The sequence below is a fragment of the Monodon monoceros genome, unplaced genomic scaffold (assembly GCF_005190385.1).
Source record: "Monodon monoceros isolate NGI ecotype Baffin Bay Population unplaced genomic scaffold, NGI_Narwhal_1 Super_Scaffold_18, whole genome shotgun sequence".
NCBI lineage: Eukaryota > Metazoa > Chordata > Mammalia > Artiodactyla > Monodontidae > Monodon > Monodon monoceros.
The window spans coordinates 144,908,566-144,922,841 of record NW_021703774.1 but is presented as its reverse complement, the minus strand read 5'-3'; the positions used below and the strand labels follow the sequence as shown (position 1 = coordinate 144,922,841).

The 14,276-nt window shown below is 50.7% G+C and overlaps 1 protein-coding gene across 6 annotated transcripts in view; it reads right to left on the bottom strand.

Moving 5' to 3' along the window:
* Positions 1–14,276, bottom strand: part of ERI3 (ERI1 exoribonuclease family member 3) — a 129,367-nt gene that overhangs the window by 38,000 nt on the left and 77,091 nt on the right. Inside the window, exon 8 of one of the 6 annotated variants that reach the window (XR_003794323.1) lies at positions 2,315–2,470. The exons of the other annotated variants lie outside the window; for them this stretch is intronic. The gene's annotated coding sequence lies outside the window, so the exon portion shown is untranslated. The remainder of the gene's footprint in view (positions 1–2,314; positions 2,471–14,276) is intronic. 6 annotated transcript variants of the gene reach the window in all.

Below are 14,276 nucleotides of genomic sequence, written 5' to 3'. Positions count from 1 at the left end.
GACCCTGTCCTCATGGAACTCACAGTCCTTTGCAAGGAAGCAGATGTCAGTAAGTGCCTGATCACTGCGATAGAGAGGACTGCAGTAGAGACAGAAAGGAGGACAGTGCTCGGGCCTGAGGCATCTGGAGCCCAGCACGGGGAGTGCTGCCCTTAGTCCTCTCCTCAGCACACAATCCGCAGCAGGCTGGGGCAGACAGCACTCCCCACACAGCCTGCAGATTGGGCAGGGGGCAGGAGTGTGAGGAGGACCCTGAGCAGCAGTGGACCTAAGCCAGGGTCTTCCGGTTGCAAAGATGAAGGTTGAAAGGCTGTGACTAAAGCCACTAAGGAGAGAAGAGGGAAAGGTTCACTGTATCGTCCAAGGATAAGGGAAGGGGCACCTTTAGAACACAGAACAGGACTGGAATAGAAAATCATTCAGGAAATGGCAACTCCAGTCTCCAGGCCTGTTTTTGGATAACACGGGACTGGGGGGTGGGGGAGAGGGATAAATTAGGAGTTTGGGATTAACAGATACACACTACTGTATATAAAATAGGTAAACAACAAGGAACTACTGTTTAGCACAGGAAACTATATTCACTATCTTGTAATAACCTATAAAGGAAAAGAATCTGAAAAAGAATATATATATATATATATATATATATATATATATATATATATATAAAACTGAATCACCTTGCTGAACACCTGAAACAAACACAACACTGTAAATCAACTATACTTTAAAAACTTAAAGGGCGGGGGGGTGTTGCTTAATGAGTTGATTTCTTAGGTCCCTTCCTGGTCTGAAATTCACCAGTTCTGAGGCTCCTCAGCCTCCCATAAGGGTCAGGCTTATTGCTATCCCCCAGTCTTTGCTTATGCTATTTTCCCACCTGGAACACTAGCCTTCCTCTACCCTGTCCAAATCCTGTCTGCCAGGACACCACCTTCAGGAAGTCCTTCCTGATTTTTCTTCCTCCTTCCTCCACGTCCCACCCTGACCTCCACAGTTAATATCACAGTTCTCCCAACAGCACTTTGCTTAATAACCTATTACATACGGTCTGGTACTCTTACTTGACTAGTCTAGGGACTGTCTCATCACTTCCAACCTCTGACATCCATTTCAGGGGCAGAAGGGAAGCTCCACCCGCACAGGTCCTAGAAGCAGACAGAAGTCTGGGTCCCCACTCCCTCTGCCCACAGTCCTTTGAGAACTCAACAGGCCTCCACTTGAAAAGGGTGCTGAAAGCAATGATGTCTCCAAGTGCGATGGGAGATATTTGTGTCTGCTTTACCCTTGGCTTTTTGCTCTGGTTCAGGTAGGAGCGGGGTGGGCTGGCTGGCAGATCTAAGAGCGCGGCACGCCCCAGCGGGCAGGGCGCACAGCGCGGAGGAAGGCGCGAGTCAGTCTGGAGTGCTCCCCATTTATCAAGCTCACGCAGGCCGCCAGCCGAGCGAGTCTTTCTATCATTACACCTCTCAAAATCCGATTCATACCACTAATCCTGCCTTCATTCTCCCAGATTAATAACATCTCTTTCAACCTTCACAGTGTGATAAATAGACAAAGAGAGAACAAAAGGAGAGACAGAAGAGAGAGAAAGAGCTGGAGCAAGTCCCCATAATAGAGAGAGCCGAGAAAGAGGAGAGGGAAAAAAGGAGAGCGAGCGAGAGCAGGCAGCGGCCAGAGACTGCAGCGGTCTCAGGGAGCCACGAGGAGAGCGGCGGCTGCGCCCTGCTATGCACTGTGCTCCGTCCCCAAGAGAAAGAAAGGCTCGTTAACAGCTCCTTCCTGCCTGCACTTTTGTTCAAATTCTTTTCTTCCCTTCCAATCCTGCTTTAGGTCAAATTCCAGTGAAAATGAGTCTCCTGGCTTCCCGGTCTCCTCCCAGCCTCCCTACCAGGCCCAGGGAACCAATCGGGCCCCTGGTGGCAGGGCTGGGTCTGGGCACGAGACAGGGCTGTGCAGGGGCTTAGAAAGGGGCGGAGCGAGCTGGCCTAAAGCTTTGCCAGAACTGTTCCCTTAGCACAAACCCCTGTCCCTTCCCTGCTCTTTAGGCAGAAGAGGAGAGGGAACAGAGCAGAGAGGGGGCTTGGGGCCCGTCCCTGAAGGCTCTGTCCTGCACATCGTTCCAACCTAAGGCTCTAGCTGGTCCAATCCAAGGCCCCCAGCTGCTAGCAGCTCAGCTAGATAGTGAAAGTAGGCACCTCTCAAGCTTGCTAAAACGAAGGTGTGGCCCATACCTCCAAATTCTGATAGAGAAGTGTGCCAGGGACAATAAACCCCACTGGGCCCCAGCCCTAGGCCTAACACAACTGACCTGTGATGCTTCTTGTTCTCCCTGCCCACATGCTTTGCCCAGACTTGTCTCCACAGCATACTTCCCATCCTCCTCTCAGACTCAGTTCAAGGGCCCCCCTTCCGGATGCCCGGCTGAGCTCTTCCAGGAGGATTCAGGCACTCCCTCTTCGGGGCTCTGAAAGGCAACAGCATTCACATTACCCTGAAGCAACTATCTGTCTCCCTCACTCCACTGGGAGTCTGTCTTCTGAGTTCTCTAGTCCCAGGTCCAAGCTGCCCACGGCACTTCCATTCTTTCTCGACTTTGCCCGAACTAGCCCTAGCAGAAGACTAAGCCAAACAAGGCTCGACCCTCCCTCTGGACTGCAAAGTATTCCTAGGCAACTGGTAAGCCTAGCTCAGAGGCAGAGGCAGAAGCACTCCGCATGGGGAAGCTCTCGGCCTTGTGCACCCACTCCCTTCACAGTCCATCAGAGTGGAGGGGGGCGGGGCTGCACCAAGCTCCCTGGACCACTCTCTTCTTCAGCAGACCCTCATGGCGGGAGGTGGGGTGCACGTATGCAGAAGGAACGCCTGCCCTGCCCAATCTAGCCTAGTAGGAAGAGCCTTCCAAGAAAGTCAAGGCTTCTCCAAGGACGGAGTCTGGTAGTGGACAGGAAAGACCCAAAGCAGACCCTCAGTAGAAAGCTGGTGGCCTTGTGATCTGTTGAGAGGCAGATCCCTCCTAGGGAATATCTTGCAGACACCTGCCAGATACTTTCCTCCAAAAAGCCTCCCTCTACCCTCTGTCCCAAAACACAGCCCTCCTTTTGGATCAAAATGGCTGCTACCTACTCCCACCATTCACTCCTGGGGGCCCCATCACTTCCAGTCCCAACTCGCAGGTTTGCCCAGTTATACCTCTGCCTGGGGAAAGTCCAGAGAAAAGGAGGCTTCATAGGGCCAAGTCAAAGAGCAAAGTAGGGATCATATCCCACCCACCAAAAATCCAGAAGTTCTGTTAACCTTCCCTCAGCCCCATATCAGAAGGACTGTCCACACTGTTACCTACTCTACCAGGCCTCCAGGATCAGACACCTACAATAGGGAAGGCTGAAATAGTGACAGTGACTGACATCTGTCCACGGGTCCAAGTGACCCAAGGAGGTGGGGGGCTGAAGAGCGAGGGCAAGAAGGAGAGAGAATGATACAGTCTCACTGAAGGAGAATGGTCCTCCGTACAATCAGCCTAGCCCACCGGTACCCTGGGCTCTAGGACAGGGTAGGTCCAGCTGGCACACAGGCCCACACTTCCTCCGAGGCCAAGGTCACAGCAGAGCTCCAGAAGCATGGAGCCCAGAGGCCCTTCCTTCCCTAAGAGCCCACACTGCTGGCAGATCAGAGAGCCTCAGCCAGTCAGGCCTGCAGCCTTCTAGACACAGGCAGCCAGCAGGCCCAGACACCCCTAAACTTGCTCTAATCAGCTTCCCCAGGGGCTCAGAAAGATGCCCTACCCCTGACAGTGGGACAGTCCCAGGGCCTAGGAAAAGAAGTCACGGCGGCCCCTCTATCCTCTGCCTTTACCCAATACACAGTCTCAGGGCCTCCCCCAAGGTATGCCTCCACCAGGCCATCCAACTCAGGGGTGAACCTCATCCCCTCAGGAGGCTTGGCGCCTGCAGCAGAGAGTCAACCTAGACCTCAGTAAGGGACCTGTCGGAGGTCAGATAGAAGAAAGTCAGCCAGACACAGCAGGATCTCTGGCAGGTCGAGAAGCCAGACCCGAGTGATGCTCTCCCCCCAAACCAGACTTTAAAAGCTCACTCTCTGAGTGCCTGGTTCTAGAGCCCACTCTTCGAGGCAGCCGGTAGCACAGAGCAGGGAAGAAGTTGGGTCCTAATGTGTAAAAAGCCCCAGCAAAGCAAAATCATTTACTCTTCAGTGCGACTGCTCAGCAGAGCTAATAAATCTTGCATGAGCAGGGCCGATTCTAATTTCCTAATATGAAAAGGCATTTGGATTGAGAGAGAGGGGGAGATAAAAGTGATTGAATCTCCAATAGTCCAGGTCACTGACAAGAAACATCCTGCTCAGCCCTGAGAGAAGGATGGCAGCGCCCGGCCGCCTGCACACACCCATCCGTTCTGCCCCCCCCTCTTGGCGCGATACATCTCAGTCTCTTCTATTGACAGGACGTGGCTTTAAACACAGTTACACAAGTTATCATTTCTGCCTTCTGATCAATCTGAATTTTCAGGACAATTACCCTCTTAATCAATGATTGCTATCAGCAGCCCAGCGCCTGGACGGATTTCTCAGCAAGGTAATCATGCCGCCAGGCTGGACGGCGCGTGCATAGGCAATGAAGCTCCGGGTGGGGTCTCCTCCCTCCCTCCGGAGCCCCCATATCCCAGTGCCACTGGCAGCATCGAGGACAAGGACGGCAAAGTGTGAAGGCCACTTCAAGGAGTGATGAGAGTAGAAGGGAGGGAGGGGAGGGGCCCAGCCACCCTGCAGCCTTTCGGACCACCTGATTATGGAAGAAACCTCTTAAAACCCTAAATTTACTGCCCACCATGCTGATGCATCTCCACATGCCCTCCTGCCATCATTCCTACCTCCTAATTAGCCTAATAAAGCTCAATTCTAATTATGGGCTCAAACTATTAGGGTGATCACCAAGTACAAAGAAAAGAGAAATATTGGTTTTACTCATCTCTTAGGGGCTGTTGGTTCTAGAAATTCCTTTTCTTCCAAAGACTTGGTTCATATGAGCTACTGACTGGAAGGGCAGGGGCAGCCTCTCCTCGTCCTCAGAGGTCCAGGCACCTGGAGCTTTCACAAAGCCAGCCTGGCCTAGAGCCAGGAGGCCACCCAGCCCCACACTCCCTCCAGGGTCCTCCCACAGATTCAGCCCTCTGTGCATAAGACAAGGCAGGGCCCCTCCTCAGGAGAAGAGGGGAGGGTGGATTTGGTCTCTGCCTCAGCGTCAAGTTAGTCAGAGGTATCTGCCATCATGGGGGCAACTCAGTGTCTCAGATCACCTGTTGTTGGGTGAAGGACTTACACGAGAAAGGCCAACAGTGGAATGAAAAGGACATGGTCCAGGACACTGACGCGTCAACTTATGCTTCAGCATGGGTGGCAGATATGTGTACACAGTTATACCCAAGCAGAGTGGGTTATGGGATTAAAACAGGTCCCCACAATTTGCTATTATATCCTGAGGAGGAAAGAGAATTAGAAAGCATGGATGTATTCACTTACTGACATTTACTGGGTGCTAACCATAGGCTAAGTGTTGGGGATACAGCAAGGAACAGTATAGAAATGACCCTTACTCTCAGGAGCTCACAATCTACTAGGAGACAGACAAGCGGCTTTCTGTCTGCAAAACAAAAACAATAAAACAAACTTGTAACACGAATGTTCATAGCAGCATTATTTAATAGCCATAAAGTGGAAACAGCTTAAATGTCCATCAACTGATGAGCACATAAATAAAACGTGGGGACTTCCCCGGTGGCGCAGGGGTTAAGAACCCACCTGCCAATGCAGGGGACACAGGTTTGAGCCCTGGTCTGGGAAGATCCCACATGCCGCGGAGCAACTAAGCCCACGAGCCACAACTACTGAGCCTGTGCTCTAGAGCCCACGAGCCACAACTACTGAGCCCGCACACAACTACTGAAGCCCATGAGCCTAGAGCCCGTGCTCCGCACCAAGATAAGCCACCGCAATGAGAAGCCTGCGAACTGCAACAAAGAGTAGCCCCCGCTCACCGCAACTAGAGAAAGCCCGCGCACAGCAACGAAGACCCAACGCAGCCAAAAATAAATAAAAATAAAAATTTAAAAAATGTGGTATATCCATACAATGGAATATTATTCACAATAACGAGAAATGAAGTGCTGATTCATGGTACAACATGGATGAACCCTGAAAGTTATGCTAAGTGAAAGAAGCCAGAAACAGAAGGCCACATATAAGAAATTCCCAGAATTGCAAGAATAGGCAAATTTATAGAGATGAAAGTAGATTAGTGGTTGTTTAGGGCTTGGGTGTTTGAGGGGAAATGGGAAGTGACTGCTGTATTTTAGGGGTGACAAAAATGTTCTAAACTTAGATGGTGAAGATGGTTGCACAACCCTGTGAAGATACCAAGAAACAATGAATTGAAACACTTTAAATGGGTGAATTGTATGGTATGTGAATTATATCTCAATAAAGCTTTTTTCACACCTGCAGTATGACAGAAGAAGTGCAGGCTCACCAGCGGTGAACAGAGCCAGGGAAAGCTCTAGCACGGTGCCCACATGCTCTGCAGGCACTTGATACAGGTGTCTGAAGACAGAGGAAGTTCCCAATGGGAAAGGGGGAAAGTCTTCACAGGGGACATAAAGGAGTTAGGTCTTGAAGGATAAGCAGGAGCTCACTGGGCAGGAATAAAGCGAAGGACATTCATGCAAATGGAACCAATGTGAATAAGGTCTGGAAGTGGACACACAGGCTATCTTGGTAGAGTTGGAGAGGTACTTTGGGGGTCTCAAAGAACAGGCCAGAGAGCTTGTACTTCATTCAGTGACATCAAGATTTTTCAAGTAGAGAAGTTAGATGATCAGTACAGGATAGCTTGGGGTTTGATGGTTCAGGTATGGGAAATAACACGTCACAGTTGCAAGGACATGGTTTTGGAGTCAGATATCCAGGATTTAAAATCCTTAAAATTCCTCTTCCAATAAACTCAAATAACCAGCAAGGGCTGGGATTTTGCTATTTTGCTCACTATTTTATCCCCATTGCTTGGCAGACTGCCTGGCCCAGTAGGTGCTCAATAGCCATTTACTGAATGAAAATAAAATGAATGAACGAATGGCTATGTTGAATGCAATCCCATTTGACAAATGTTTATTGAACACCTACTGTGAAGCTGGCACTCTGGTTACATAGTGTGAGCTCTTCAACGGTAGGGCCCCTGTCTGATCTCTGATCTCTGCCTCAGCGCCTTACACAGGTTCTGTTTGGCACAGGGCAGGTGCTGAAATCAATATTAATTCCCTTCCTTCTCCTGGTCTAGGAGGTTTCCCTAAGAGCCAGTGAATCTTGGAGAGAAGTAGCCTGAACACTTCACTGTGGTTGGCGAGAAAAGGGAAGCCGAAGCTGTAGGGGTGGAAGCCTTCAGGAGCAGGGGGTGGTGCCCACGGTGTTTGTCCCAAAGCCAGCCATGGTGCGCCAGGAGGCAATCCGAGTCATCAAAGCCAGTAGAGAGCTGAGCAGGGATGAGACTGTTCCCACAGTGCATTCTCAGAACCCTCTACAGACTGCCCTGGACCAGGCCTCCACGCAGGGAACCTAGCACCGGTAGGGTGGAAACAGAAACTTAGGACTTGCAGGTGGAAGAGGAGGGGAAGATCTGGGCCTTATCTCCTGAGCACCCTGTCTTGGCCCTGGACAGCTGCCATTTCCACATCTCCCCTCTGGTCGGGAGGGCCCTTCAGCTCATGGCTGACCACAGTAAGAAGGGGGCTCCTCAGTCTCCCAACCCCCAATTCCTGTAGGCCTCCCCTCCCCTCCCTTTCCTTCCCTCCCTCTCCTTCCTGCAGAGCTTCCCTCGAGCCATAAATATAAAATAAAACACAAACACCCACAGTCCAGGAGGAGGGCGTCAGACAGATAATGGGCATTTTGTATCTTTTTATGACACTCCCCATAGGCAGCTCGGCAATCACAGCGCAATAAAGGCAGGCATGCAGCTTGCATAGTTAAACAACTGCCGGGTAATTAGGCACGGCAAACACACCACTGGGGAGGCCTCAGGGCTGCCCTGGGATCTGCCTGCAGCCTGCCCTCCTGCTTGCAGCCAAGTAGGGGCCAAGCCCAAGCCTAGCACAGTTAAGACCTGGCTGTGGGGTTGAGGACAGACCACTGGCTGCTGCCATATGCACATTTGGGCTCATGCCTGTGCACGCTCACAAACACACCTGCCCACGCCCACACACAAGCACTTCCTGAGCAGCTAGCCTGGACCTCATCTCCCCAGGAAGGCCACTCCTCTTTTCCAAGTAGGGTAGCCGAGGGTCTCTCAAGGGCCCTGCTTTAATGCCCTTGAAGAGGTCTCAGGCCTGGCTGCAGCAGGGGCTCACTCATCCAGGTAGCCCTGAGCTTACCGAGTTGCACAGGCAAGGAGACACATGAGCATATGGTCATGACTACACTGACTCTTTCTCTTGTAAATTCCAACTCAGTACAGAGGCGAATTCGAAATAAATTATTTTTTAAAAACACACCCACACATACCGTACACATATTCCTATCACCGCACTTATTACCTCTACTGTATTTTTCCCCATCTACCTTGACCCACCCATCTTCCTTGCTAGATGGGGAGCTCTGTACAGGTGGAGACCAGACCTGATTCATCTCCAAGTCTACATGCCCTGATACACAGGGCTTCGTTGAGGAATGGTATTAAGTGAGATGTTAACTGAGATGTGCTGGCCCAGGCAGAGCACAGGTCACTTGCTACCTGGGGCCTAGGTCCAGGCTGACCTAAGCCCAACCAACAGAGACAGAAGCCCTCACCAGCGCTGAGGCAGCTGCACTGTGAGTCCACACAATACCCATTCCTCCTCTAGTGACCCAGCCAAATTCAAAATTTCAGGGAACTGATGGCTAATTAATGGAACAGAATAGACAAAACCCTGCTCCAATTCCACCTGAAGACTGAGACAAAAGATCCCATCTCTAGGAGCCACCAGATCAGCTCTGAGGAGTCAGCCAGGGAAAATTAAAGCACTCAACCCTAAAACCCTCTTCCCTCAAGAGAGCTGACAGCAGGCCAGGTGAGCTCACAGAAAGACCTTGATTGACCCAGCACAGTCCCATATGAATGTGAACACACATCCAGCTACTTCTCCTGGTCTCTATCTGGCCGTCACTCCACGTCTGCCAAGACAATCAACAAAGGGGTCAAAGGCCAGAGGAAGGGCCTGGGCTGCACCCCACCTTTAGGGTACTGAGAGGACCCCCTTCACCCCCTGTAGAAGCAGGGAGACAAGCTTCTCCTCACCCCATATTCTTATGGAAAAGCCCAAAGCCTCAATGGCATTCAGCTCCAGTCCAGGTCACCCCAAACTGTGACAGATGCCATCTGTCCAAACTCCTCCCCAACACCTGAGCCCCCAGCTCTCCTGACTTGATGCCAGGCAATGCCTTGCCTTCCCGGGACCCGCAACATTTCCCAGTGGGGTAAAGGAGTGGCCCCAAGGTTAGAGATCAAAATAAGTAAGGGTCAAAGAGGGACTTATCTTTCTTTCCTTGCATCCATCACATTTTTTGCTGGGAGCAGAAAGAGGAAACCTCAGGTACAATGAATGATCTCAGAATGGCAAAGGCAGAAGAGGCCACAAGAAAGATCACCTCACTCAGCTTCCTTATTTGTTAGATGAGGAAACCGAGGCCTTAGAAAGGGCAAGTGACCCAACACCAGAGTCCATGCCTTTATCTTCCAGCTTCGAGTTCAGTCCAGGGTTCTTTGTATTGCACCATGCTGTCCTCTAGAGACAAGGCCTGCATCTGCACACCTCCAGGTGGAGTCAGACCACAGAGCCCACACCTACACCCTCCCCATACTCCCATGTGTGGGCACATGCCCACACCTGAGTATGCACAGACACAAGCCTCCCCGCAGGGAGAGATACGAGATACACGTCTTTAAACACATATAGACATGCATGTTCACATGGGCGCACTCTCTTACACACAGACAGATTCCCATTAAATAGATGTCATTCCCAAGACAACTGGAGCATGAGGCCAATCCCTGTCCTTCCCCAGCCACTGCCTCACGGGCCATACAACTAGTAATGGCCGGTGTGTGTTTGCCCAGGCCTCCAGCCCAGGCCAGACCAGAGGAACTGCCTTCAGGTAGTATCTGCTATGGGACAAGTGACAAGAAGGAAGCCATAGAAGGCGAGAACCTGGATTTACATCCTGGTCATGTGGCCTTGGGCAAGCTTCTTAATGCCTCTGAGTCTCTATTTCAGCACCCATAAAATAGGGACAATAGCCCTTGCCTTGCTGAGTAGCTGCGGAAAGCACCTAGCATAGAAGTTGACTCCAGCTGGGGCTCAATATGTTGGTGCTGTATTGCTGATACCTACAGACATGGTCAAACCTGCCTTTCCAGAGTGGTCTGCATGGAATGTGGGAGATGGGAGGCAGGGCTGTACCTCCTCCCTTCAAGGAAGTCTCTTTGCCCTTTTCTCTCCTTTTCTGTAACTCCTCCCAGTTTCCAGGGTCCAGAGTAGCCACAACAACAATTTAAAGGAAAAAAAAAGGGAAGAAAGAAAAAAACAAAACACAACAGAACCTGGGAGAAGGCAGAGTAACTAAGGGCTCCCTTGGCTCTCTCAGACTTCCACCTCTTCCCTACACGACCCTCAGCTCTTCTATAGTACCTATGCCTCTAAGAGCCTCTTGAGGTCCCCTCTGCTTGCCTCGTTCTGTGGATTCAGAGAAGCAGCAAATCTGGTCCCTTGCCTCAAGTGGCTTATGGTCCTGCACGGGGAGAGACCAGGCCACAAAATAACCAAAAGGCATGGACCGTGGGCCACTGGGCCCTAGCCCCTGGCCCGAGGGTGAGAGTATGGGCTCTGCAGTCTGGATGCTGAGGTTTAAATCCAGGCTCCAAACACACCCAGGACAGAAGAAGCACTCTCTCCTGCTCCAGAGCGAGCTCAGAATTCACTTCCTCAAGGACACAAGAGAGAGACAGAGGCGGCTCATGGTGGGACCAGGACAAAGAGGTTGTGTCATTTGACAGGACATAGACTGAGCAGCAGCCAGCGAGGGGCACACAGACCCAGGGTGGGCCTCGTTGTAAAGACCTGCCACGGAGGGCACTGCAGGCAACGCCAGGGTAGAGGTCGATTTTGTAGCAGCTGCAGGGAACCTCACCGAGGAAGAAAGAATCCCAGCTGCCTTGAGCTGATTCCTCACCCGCTCCCCTCCCCCTTGTGGCCACACTCACCAGGGACACAGAGCAAGGCAGCATCTCTCCCAGCTGAGGCCGCGCCAGGCCACCCCCACCCCCACCCCAGACACATACCAAGTACCAGCACTCTTCTACAGGCGCAGCAACCAGGACCTAACTGATTCTTCACTCTGTAATTTCCTACATGTTACTGTAAGGATACTGAGGTCTTCTGGCCAAGTATTCTCAGACTGTCCACAGACAATAATGCTACAGGTCATGGTGGCCTCTTTCCCTCCCTCCTATCCACCAGGCCCACAGGCTCTTCCTTCCCTCCCCTGGACGTAAACATGGCAGTTTTCTGGAGCCACTGCCCCATTCTTAGAAGGCAGCTTAGGTTGGCTCCACTCCAGACATCAGGAAATGGCTCCTTACTGCGCTCACTTGCTTTTGCCTTCTCTGCTTTTCCTCCGCTAAAAGGCATACACACGGCTGGACCACATGAGTAGCTTACAAAACCTGAAAACTACTGTTTGTAGTTTCCCAATGCAGCAAGCTCCTTCCCCTCCAGGCCTTTATTCACACGGCTCCCTCTGCCTGGAATGCCCTTTCCATTTGACTCCTAAAAATTCACTCACCTTTCAAGGCTCACCTCAACAGTTTCCTCAGTGAAACTTCCTTGACTGCCTCTCCCACACCCCAGGTGAAATGACTCCTCCCTCCTTTGCCCTGGAGGCAACAGGGCAAATCAGTTACAGGCATGGTCCCTAGATTCAGGTGCGTAACTCCATCACTCACTAGCTCTTGAACCTTGTGGAAGGTACTTAACCTCTGTACCTCAGTTTCCTCATCTGTAAGTTGGCTAATAATAGTACTTATCTCAGAGTTGTTTAGGATTGAGCTAATTTATAAAAAGGCATTTAGAGCAGCACCTGTTTATTATTATTAATTATCTCTACTTTACAAACGAGGAAACTGAGGTTCTGAGAAGGTAAGTGGCTTCTCCAAGGTCATAACGCAGCAAGATGCAGAGCCAGGAATTGCCCGAAGGTGAGTGTGACTCCATACTCTATTGGACAGCCAGGCACGCTGATGGTGGCTGCAGTCTAGGACGTGAGATGATGGACTCTGTTCCTCAGTGTCAGCTGAGGGTAAGCTAGTCCAGGGTGGCATCTGGCTCCTCCTCCCTGGTGCTCACTTGCATTCTGCTGGAGGAACCCCCTTTTCCTAGCTCCTGCCCACAAAGGCTTATATGTCTATCTTGAGCTCCTGTCTCCTTTCCCCTTGTAGCCTAGTCGTCTTGTCTCCAGTGGCCAGCGTGAGGACAAGGGAGCAGCAGAGGCACAGTGCTGTCACTTCATGCCCAGGACAACTCTTGGAGTGGGTATTCTTTTTCCTGTTTTACAGAGGTTGATACTGAGGCTGAAAGAAGTTAAGTGAATTTCCTAAAACCTCACAGCTAGTAAGTGCAGAATCAAGATTCTAAATCAAGCCTACTGGACTTCAGAGTCTATGTGTCAGATATTGGCACCTTTTATAGGTTCAGAGAGGTTAAGGAACTTGCCCCAGATCACACAGCTAGTTGGTAGCAGTGTCATACGTTTGAGCCAGACTCATCTGGCTCCAAAACTCTTTCTCTTGCACCAACGGTTTCTAGCCTGTGAGCCACATCCCACATCACATCAAGCATCATCTGAAGACCGAGTGAAGGGGAAGAGTCACATACAGCCACACCATTTGTCTACGATTATGCAGCTAGTATCGTCCTTAAGAAAATACAAGTTCATTTAAAAGCCAATCAAATTCACTGTAGCTTTTTTTTATTATGTATTTTTATCACTATACATCCAAAATATAAGGTCCACCAAGTGCTCAAGGGGGAAGGGAATGTCTGATAAGTTTTCTGATATTACTAAGAGCCCCGTGTGCTCTGTCTGCCTACCTCCCTAAGAGCTCTCCAAAGCCACACTTAGTACCTTTCTCAAGGTACCTTCCTGATCCTTAGTCACAAACTCACAAAAGAGAAGTGCCTTCTGTGTGGAATAACTGTCTAAAGGTCATTAGCAGGAACAGGAGGCACAATCCTTTCCAGGTCTTGAGTCCCATGAATGTTAAGAAGTAATGCCGTCTCCAGCAAAGAGGACACAAGTCGTGAGCTGTGGAAGGAAGGAAGGAAGGAAGGAAGGAAGGAAGGAAGGAAGGGAGGAAGGGAGGGAGGGAGGGAGGGAGGGAGGGAGGGAGGGAGGAAGGGAGGGAGGAAGGAAAGGGTCAGGGAAGTGAGTTTCTCTTTCCTATCCTGGCCTCCAACTCCTTCCCTGTCCACCTGCCTAGGATACATAGTCTGGGGAAAAGAACAACACCTATGTGGGTTCGAATCCTAGCTTTACCTCCTCCTGGCTATGTGCCCTTAGATAGATTACTTGCCTTGTCTGAGTCTACTTGTCTGGGAAATCTGGTAGGGGAATAGGCATCTGGACTCTGGAGCTCATTAGTCCAGCCTCATACTCAGCATGGGTTCAGTGAATGCTTGTTGATACCCGGTGTGTGCCAGGCCCAGTGCTGAGCACGGGACATACAGAGATGGGTGGTAAGCAGGCCTCAAGGAGCTCACAGTCTAGCAGGAAGCACAAACATGTAAGCAGATTATTACAAGACCACATGATATACTCATTACAAAGTACTGAAGCCATACTAAGGAAGTGATTAACTATGTCTACCAGAAGTGGGAGAACACCAGAGAAGGCTTCACAGAAGAGGGTTTTGAAGGATGAACAGGAGTTTTTCCAACACATTAAAAGGGGAAAGGCGAGGTAAGCAAAGGGAACAGAATGAGCAAAGGGAAGTGAAAGTGCCCTGTCTATTTGAAGAGCAGCGAGAAGTTTGATAGGGCTGGAATGTTAGCGAGACAGGAGATATGAAGATAGGGATGCTGCAATGAGCTAGATCCTCCAGGCCTTGGGTACCATGCTCAAGAGGAAGGATGGGCCACAGCCTCCCACACCTACCCTCTTGGCTCCGGTGCTGTTCC